This window comes from Tupaia chinensis, unplaced genomic scaffold (genome assembly GCF_000334495.1).
Source record: "Tupaia chinensis unplaced genomic scaffold, TupChi_1.0 Scaffold000384_1, whole genome shotgun sequence".
NCBI lineage: Eukaryota > Metazoa > Chordata > Mammalia > Scandentia > Tupaiidae > Tupaia > Tupaia belangeri.
The window spans coordinates 700129-709624 of NW_006159886.1; the positions used below are offsets into that span (position 1 = coordinate 700129).

The 9496-nt window shown below is 50.4% G+C and overlaps 1 protein-coding gene and 1 non-coding gene across 2 annotated transcripts in view; one reads left to right on the top strand and one right to left on the bottom strand.

Annotated features, from left to right (window-relative positions):
* SORCS2 (sortilin related VPS10 domain containing receptor 2) overlaps positions 1 to 9496 on the bottom strand; it is a 585200-nt gene that overhangs the window by 361768 nt on the left and 213936 nt on the right. The gene's annotated exons all lie outside the window — the stretch shown is intronic.
* LOC114008764 (U5 spliceosomal RNA) lies at positions 1852 to 1967 on the top strand. Its single transcript, XR_003550263.1, has one exon. It is a non-coding gene; the product is annotated as a U5 spliceosomal RNA (small nuclear RNA).

Sequence of the window (9496 nt, forward strand, 5' to 3'; positions counted from 1 at the left end):
AGCTGCCTCACACCATAGCTCTTGGACATGGGGCTTGTTTCTATTCTGAAACTTGCTTCTGCTCTTCAGAATGACTCGGGGACACCCTAATCTGTGAGACCCACCCAATACAGGGCGGGAATGATTCGTACCAAGCCCTGAACAACCTGAACTGTGGCAAAGGGCGAGGCGAGGCAGCTGTCCCCACGTGAGGACTGAACACATTTGCCAAGGCTTCCAAAGATGGCGCTCTCTCCTCTAGCAAGTCAGAAAGTGCCTGAGCCAGCCAGAACAGCTGAGGCTGCCACCGAAGACCAGGTCCCTGCAGGGAGGCCTGTCCTTACTCTTCTTGGTGTAGGGGCTGGTGGTGGACCCCACGATGACAGTGGTCGCAGGACGGCGGAGACAGCTGGAGGGGTACATGCGTCCTCAATGGCACACACACTGTTTTTGTTGTTCCAGTATTTAGTACTTGGGCCCTCCTTAACAAAGCTGTTTCCATCTCAGGCTTGTGCAGAACATACAACCTTTTTATAAGAATGAAAACAAATGTGCTTAAGAGCACCTGAATGTACTTCAAAACAAATGTGTAAACCAAATTTAAAAAAAAGAGATGAGGATTTGCCAGTCTTGGTGGGAAAAAGAGATTTATCCCCAATTATTTCACTAGCCACTGCATTTTCACATACATCAGATTTCATTTCCCTCACTGCCAGTCTATAGTAGCTGTTCCTAACACTCCTGTTGCCATGGGAACCTCTAGGAGGGGAAATGGGAACCCCCTCAGGTTCCCAGCGTCACATTAGCCTGGTTAATTTGGGGTCACCACACTGGCCACTTCTAACAGCTCAGCTCCTCCCCCAGAGCAGAACTCTGTGCTTGGTCTGCGGAGGTGTTTTTACAGGCCACGGTTGGGCTCATCAAACCATGAACTGATCAAACTGTTCCCCCGAGCACAGAGCAGGGAAGAGATGAGGAGGGGATGTCAGCCAGGATGGGACAGTGTGGCTCTCAGAGACAGTGATGACTAAACAACAAAAAAGGCAAGGCCTTGTCAGTTGCAGCAAGATTGGCTCTGCCTTGCTGGTGAACAAAGCGACTTTCTCCAGCCAGCTCAGGGCCTGCCAGAGCCAGAGCCGGAGCCCTCTGAAGAGGGAGGCAGGCAGGCGGGGCTACCAGGCTTGGATGGCAGGAGACGGCGTGTTTTCAACCCACTGATTTATATTTTATATACTCTTGCTGTTCCCTGAGCGGACTGTGGAGTCAGAATGTGACAGCTGAAAGGGACCTCAGAGTCTGTTTCATCCAGTCCCATCCAGGATGAAATCCATAACCCAGTCTGATCTTGACAGAGCAGCTGAGACCAGGCACTGCGAGAGTGAGGCGCTCATGCCCGACGCGGCTCTCGGGCCCTTCCGTGGACAGCTCAGGTTGGAGGCTGCACTCCGAGTCCCAGCAGCTTCTGTCCACGGGTGGACAATTACCCAGCACGATGACTCCCTCGTCCCCTGCCCTTCTGGGATGGAAACCCCCTCACACCCACCCTTGTCCTGAACCTTCTACACAGGCTGGTCATCATCCCGGGGACCCTTTTCCCTGACCCCCACCCTATTTCCTTGATTCCTACTCAACCTTCAGATCACAATTTCAGCCACACCACCCCCAGGAAGTCTCCCAGACTCCCCACCCTGGGTCCAATGACTCCTCCAGCCTCCTCCAGCCCCTGGACTTCCCTGCTCCCACACATTGCACATGGTCTGTTTCCACTGCTCAGTCACAAGCCCTTCGAGGGTGGACACCTGTCTCGTTTTGAGTCCCAGCGCTGGGCACAGTGTCTGCTGTGAAGGAGCATCGCACTGCTCACTGAAAGAAACCCTCTGGTTTCTCCTCAGATCATATCAATCTTTCGCCTTTTACTAAAGATTTCCATGGAGAGGAACAATTCTGAGTTTTTAGCCAATTTTTTGAGGACTTGCACTTGCAAGGCTTATTACTGAAAAAAATTTAAAAAGAAAGAAAGAAATACAGGTGGCTTTATCCGAAGTGACCACGATTACGCCAGAGAAACCAGGCAGTGGTGGGCGGCCTGGGCAGGGGCTCCCTCCCTGACTCTGGCCTTCCCAACAAGTGGCCACTTCTGCCATTCTTCATGCCAGAGTAGAATCACTTACTGGCGCCACCTTCCCCTGCTAAGCCACGTGGGACTTTGGGCTCCCGAGCCGGGACACCTGGGTCAGGCGATCTGAGAATCTGAGACTGGTACTCCAGAGCTGGCACTGGGGGAACCAGGCAGCGAGGCCACTCATCTTTGTCCCTTACTCTGCAGTTGGCAGCAAGAAGGAACCCAGTCAGGGTCAGACCGCATGGGTTCCACCCCTGGCTCTGTACTTAACCAGCAAGCCCTCAACTGCAGTGCACTGCAGCCTCTCAGCGGTCATCCCTGGGATGGGATGATGGTGACAATGAATACTCAGTTGCAACCTGGAAGTGACAGACAAGCCATAGGAACTGCTGTCGTTAGGAATACCATGGCTGTCACCACTGGTGCCGGCTTAGCTGTTGATGTGCTGGGCGCTGTGTCATGCGCTTTACTAATATCAACACCCTTCACACCACGAGGAGCCCTGGGAGGTAGCTCATAGGATTATCTCTGGGTCACAGATAAAGGAACCAAAGCACAGAGAGCGTAACAATTTTGCCAACAACGACGCATGTAGTGTGGCAGGGCTGGGATTTCATCCCATGAGATTCGACTTTGAGCTCGGACTCTTCACTGCCGTATTAAAAGTCTGTGTTTCCAGAAGAAAAGTCTATTAAAAGTGGTTCTGAAGAAATAACACTGATGACGTGCCCTTCTGGGCCCTCGGCTAACAGCTTTAGGCTGAAATATCCCCAGGAACCATTTTCCACTTGCAGGTGAGTTACCGTGGCTCTGAGGCTCTTGGAGCCAGGTGGGAGAGATCAGGAATACGAGTCAGGGCTGCTCAAATCCAGCCGTTGTCAAGGGCCTCCCCCACCCCAGGGCTGCCTGAGCTCACAGCCCACAGGAATCCCCCCAGAGCAGTGTGGAATGTCCAGGAGAAGACGTAGGAGAGCTGCCTGAGGGCCATCCTGCACTGCATCACCCCATTTCTCAGTCTCTCTCCTCTGGTCCTCCTAGCCCTGGGGTAGCAGGGCACAAATGTGGATAAATGTGAAAGAAACTGACTCGTGGGGAACAGGGGCACTGGGCCTCTAATTTGTGCCATCTCCACACATGAGCATCGGTTCATCTAACCCAGCCACAGCCCGGCTTGACAGGAAGGGGCCTCCCACCACTGCTGTTTCCATCCGACTGCTGCGGAAACAGGCACAGAGTCGCCGAGTGACCCGCCCGACATTGCACCCAGAGCCAGCAGCCCCTGTGCCCAAGTCCAGGGCTTCTGTGGGTTCACTTTTCATACCCCACTCCCCACTTCTCCTTGATATCTGCCTCTGAGTATAGGACGTGCAGGCCCAGCCCGGCAGCTCTCTACCCTGAAAGGCCAAGCCGCGACTTGAGCAGGGAGGCCAGCTCCTAGGGAATTCACACCTGCCTGCCCTGGGCTATAGGGACCAGGAAGGCCGAACTCACTCACTTCCCCACTCTACATTCCCGGGGCATAGCATTTAGCAGTTCAGTCCATCTTTACTGAGTGAGCGAATGAATGAATGAATGAGGGATGAGTCTATGAACAAAGGAACACACACCCCTGCACAGCAGCTGCTGCAGAGGGGAAACAGAATCATCCTTTCGGCTGTGGTTCCAGCCAACCCCACAGTTTCCGATGTCCACGGGCCCCCTGCAGGACCTGTCATCCTAGACTACCCTCTCCTCTGACACCCACAGGAGTAGACCTGCCATTGTTATGGGAGCCCATGGCTGTCTCACGCCAAGGCCAATCCTAACTAACCCTGAGGGGAAGGGCTGGAAAACTCTGGCAGGCTGTGGCCCAGCCTCCATCCAGCAAGAGCCCACTGGAGGAATTTCCCAACTTGGACAGTACCAGGCAGCTAGGGGGCCAGTACGTGACCTGGACAGCCACACAGGGCCCTGGGCTGGGTTTCATACTTGGCTATCATCTCCTTGAAATCCTTGAAAATGTTAAAACCAGGGCCACGTGTTTTCCTGTGCACTGGAAATCACATGGCTGGCCCTGGGGCTGTCCACAGGTATCAGTGTCCCTCTGGTCCTTCTGATGGCCAGAGCGCAGCTCACGTCTGCTTGACACCGGCCCACATTCACCTGCTGACTACTCCTTTGTCCAAGCAGCAAGTGGGCCCGGCGGGGATAAGGGGGTAGACAGGGACACAGTGAGCATCAGATTTAACCACAGAGCTCACGGGAACTTGGGACGGGTTCATCCAAATCGTCACTTTGGAGATGGGAAGCTGAGGTTCAGAGGGAGGGGCCCCAGCAGGACATGCAGAGATCGCCCCCCGCCGCCAGGGCCTGGTGGCTGTATCACGTCTCTGGCTCTGCTCCATGGCAGGGCCTGCTCCTGGCTAAGACAGCCAGCTGAGGGATCTCTCCCTGAGAAGGGAAAGCCCTCAAGTCCACACTCAGCTCAAGGAGAGACCCTCAGGCGGGCAGAAGAGCACCCACCTGGATCACCGCCAGCCCACCTCTCACCTTCACTGCACAATTCAATCCCAAGCCCAAGTGATGAGTCGCTGCCTTAAGGGACTGGCAGCAGGCTCTCTGCTCTTCAATGAGCCCATTAAACTCACTATTCTAGAGCTCCTGCAGGGGCTCGAGGTAATGGCTCCGCAGCTGGAGAAAGCCACAGCCAACCAGCCAAGACCCATAAGTGGCATTAACAGATCTCTCTGTTGCTCTGGGGAGGGGCTGGTATCGCAGGGGCCTCGGCTCCCAGGGCCCATGGAGGCCAGGAGCAAAACGGTTCATGTTTTCACCTGCAAAAGGCATTAACTGAGATTTCCCTGTTTTCTTTACCAGCCTGCCCCAGCAGAGCTGGCCCTTCTCAGACAGATTAAAATAAGCCAGGGAGGATGTGATGTGGAGGGACAACCCTGGGTCAGTTAGTTAAATGCTCTGAGTCTCAGTGTCCTCGTCTGTAAAATGGAACTGATTCCAGCAGCTCCTCAGAAGGCTGCTGGGAGAATAAGTCCAACTCTTCCCTTGCCCATCACACAAGTCCCAGAATCACGAAACAGATGCCCTGCCTCCAGCAGGTGGTGTAGCGGTTAAGGAGCTGGACTCCCACATGGCTGACTGGTTCAAGTCCAGATCTGGAGGCTTGGAATTCATGCTGGGCACATGTGCATGCATGCCCCAAATCCTGAAAGGAGAATGGAGAAGGGATTGCAGCATGGCTATCCTCTCAGGGGGTGATTTCTCACTTTCTCTCCCCTTCTCTCCAGTGAGTACATGCACCCTATAGCAAAAAATCTCCCTCTAAAAAACAAACAAACAAACAAAACACAGATGCCCCAAGGCTGAGCCCCTTCCTTCTCAGTGGCCGCTGGCTCACTTTCAGACCCATATGGGTCTTGGTTCTGTAAACTCGAAGAGCTGCTCCCTTCCAAATTTCAGAACCCATGGTTTTAGCCTATGAGAACTTGAATTTCAGATGTAATCGCTATGGACTAGTTCACCAAGTCCTTTCTCAGACTCACCCCCGGTGTCTACCCACGAGGTCAGCTATGTGCATAATCCTGGGGGCAGATGTTACCAAGACATCATCATTGAGGGGAACACAGGCACGTCCTGTGAAATCCTGAGCCTGCTTCCTCCTGTCACCACTCAGCGGGGTCTGATTATCAAAACAGTGACTCAAGGTACCTTTTCTTCACAGAAAGATACGCACCGAGTTTTTGTGAGCCAGTTTGAACCCCAGCCTCTGCATGAGTGCTTCATTTCCCCAAACCCCATCTTTTACCAAGGTCACTACTGAAGAGTACTCATCACTGCCTCCTCAGACATGCCTATCTGAGCACGAGAAACAAGAGCCATCACAACCCACCTCCAAGTTGAGGCCCCGAGCCTTTAACACTCCCAATGGGAAGTGATTTGGGAGCAGTCTTACACCTGTTTGCCTTGGTAGGCCTGAAACATAATAGAAATAAAGGAATACTTGGGCTCAGTTCAACAGTCAATCAATAAACAGATGGCAAGGAAGAAACAAAGGAAGAGATAAACATGAACTTAAGTGTTAATTGTGATTCCAAATCAACATCCCATTGGAAAAAGGGAACTCTTAGCGTAGGCTCTCGATACTCTGAAGGCCCCTCTACATCATTAATATCCTCCCAGCCAAGATGGACAACCTGCTCTTGGCATGGTCTAGCCCGGGGCTTCACTCCTCACAGTGTGGTCTGGGACTCCAAAATGTATGGCCTTCTCACATACGAAATATATTTACTCCACCTTAATTGTCCCCAAACCTTACCTTGCCCCAGCATCAACTCAAAAGTCCCAAGTCCAGAGTCTCAACTTATTCAGGTGGGATTTAGGTGGGACTCAAGGCACAGATGATCCTAAAACAAATTCCCTCCAGCTATAAATCTGTGAAATCAAACAAGCTATGTGCTTCCAAAATACAACTGTGAGACAGCCACAGGATAGACATTTCCCTTCTAAAAGGGAGAACTAGGGAAGAAGAAAGGCGTGATGGGCCTCAGGTAGGTACAAAACCCAACAGGGAAAACAACATTAATTCTTAAAGCAGGAAGATAATCCCCACTGACTCTATGTCCCGTATCTTAGGCATACTGGGACAGGGGTTAGGGCCCCAAGCCTCAGATAGTACCATCCCCATGGCTTTGCTGGACTCTCACAAGTTGGAGTCTCATTCCTAGAGAATGAGGTATAGAAATGATGAGAGGTGGCCCACATTTCCAAAGCTAGAGTTGTACGCTGGTTGCCCTATAATTCTGAGGTTTCTGAGGCTGGATCACTCTCCTAGAGGCATTGCCTAGAGGGGACTCTCTGTGATGGCTCTCACCTCACATTCCTGTTCAGTCTGAACCTAATGGGGGCTCTCTGTAGTGGCTCAGCCCATGTAACAAGCCTCTTCCTGGACCTCCAGATCATCCACAATATCCTTAGAAAACTAAGTAAAGGCCAGAGGACCTCTCCAGTCTGTAAACATCTGCAGGGGCAGCACCACCTGAACAAAGCCAAGACTGATGTCCTCCAGGGTAGCAGGTCAAGCCACATCTGGGCCTGCTGAGCCAGGGCTGGGGTGGCTGAGAAGCACTGTGCTAGAATGCAAGGAGCAGAGATGAGGTGGCACAGGGCAGCAAATGCTGAGGCCCTGCAGGTAACTGTCTGAAAACCTCACCCTCAAAGGCAACCTCTTAGCTTGCCTTAAAGATCTCTGTGATGCCTTCAGGGTCATTCTCCCTTGTCTTGATGAATAGCAACTGGCTCCCTCCTATCTGTACCATCTTTTTGTCAAACAGTTGCTTAGCTACACCCTTGATTTACTCTCCTAAAGATCCTTTTCAATCTTTACATGGCCAGACTGTAAATTTTCCAAATTTTCTGCTTTGCTTCATTTTTCATTATAAATTCCATCTTTAAATTGTTTCTCTCCTCTCGCATCTTATATATGTCATTAAAAGTAGCCACACAGGAACCAGAAGTTGGCATAATGGCTATGTCGCTGGACTCCCACGTAGTCAACCACCGTTCGAGTCCTGGATCCAGAGGCTTAAACTCATGCCAGGCACATGTGCGTGCATGCCCAAGATCCCGAGAGGAGAATGGAGGAGAAGGGATTGTGGCATGGCCATCCCCCCTGGGGAGTGATTTCTTGCTTTCTGTCGCACTGTCTCTCTCTATCTTTCTGATGAGCGCAAGTGCCCTATAGCAAAAACCTCTCCAACAACAACAAAAAAAACGGCTTCTTCACAACTCTTTCAATATTTTGCTTAGAAATGTCTTCTACTAGATATCCTAGTGCATTACTCTGAGATTCTGCCTTCCATAAATCCCTTGGGCAGGAACACAATTCAGCAAGTTTGTGGCCACTTTATAACAAGGATGGCTTTTACTCTCGTTTCCGATACTTTGTTCCTCACTTGTATCTGAGACCTAATCATAGTTGCCTTTACCATCTGTCTCCCAACCTGATCACAACTCTGTAAGGAATCTCAAAGACTCTCAGACTTTCCTGACAACTATTCTATTCTTCAGAGCCCTCATGAGACTCATCCTTACTACTCCATTCATGAAAGCAGGGGCTTTTTCCAGCATTCATTTCAAAACTGTTCCAGTTTCTACCCATCAGCCATTTTCCAGTACCAATTTTTGTCTTAGTCTGTTTCATGTTGCTGTAACAGAATACCCAAGACTTGGTCATTTACAAAGACCATAAACTTCTTGCTCACAAATCTGGAGTCTGGGAAGTCCAAGATCAAGAGACTGGCATCTAATGAGGTCCTCCTTGCTACATCATCCCACGGTTGAAGGCAAAAGGACAAGAGAGGATGAGACGACAAGGGAGGGGGCCCGACTCATCCTTTATAAGACCCTCCTTCTCAAGACAATGAACCCACTCTTGAGGTAACAACCTTGGTCCATTCACCTAATCACCTCCTAAAGGTTCCACCTGCCAAGATAGTCATATTGGGGATTATGTGTCCAAAAAATGGATTTGGGGAACACACCAAAACCACAACAGTTAGTATGTGTCCCACTGCCTGTAAATACACATTCACAGATACTGTGGAAATGGTGAGAGGTGACCCACATTCGAGGATCTTTATATACCATAATATGGAGAGATTGCAGAACCCTCCCTCCCTCCACCCCGACATACGCATACACATAAGGGATGCTTTCTGCACCGAGCTTCAAGCTAAATGCCATTCCCAGGGGTACACAAGCCTTTCCCAGCCACAAATCTTACATCCTGTTCCCCCCCACACACACGAAAGAAAGAAAGAAAGAAAGAGAGAGAGAGAGAGAGAGAGAGAGAGAGAGAAAGGAAGGAAGAAAGAAGGAAAGAGAAAGGAATGGAATGGAAAGGAAAGGAAAGGAAAGGAAAGGAAAGGAAAGGAAAGGAAAGGAAAGGAAAGGAAAGGACAGGACAGGACAGGACAGGACAGGACAGGACAGGACAGGAAAGGAAAGGACAGGACAGAAAAGGAAAGGACAGAAAAGATAAGAAAAAAGAAGAGAAAGGTAAGAGAGGCCATGGAGGTCTTCGAGAGGCCATGGAGGTCTTCCTGAGCTCCATCAAGAGGGGCCTTCATGGTTCCAGAGGGCTTTGGCTTATTCTGTCTCACCAATAGTCACATGGCCTTGGGTAAATTTTCTGTTCCTTTGAATTTCAGTTTACTCACCTAATAATGGGAGTAAATGTCCCTGCTGCATCTTAACCTCATTGAAAAGTTATCTATCAGAGAATGGATATTAAAGTACTTTACTAAATTGCAAACTGCTAGCCCAGGGGAAAGAGGCTCATGATCAAAAACCTTGGAGGAGATATTTTTATTTTGTTGACAGAAAAAGAAAAAAAAAAAAAAA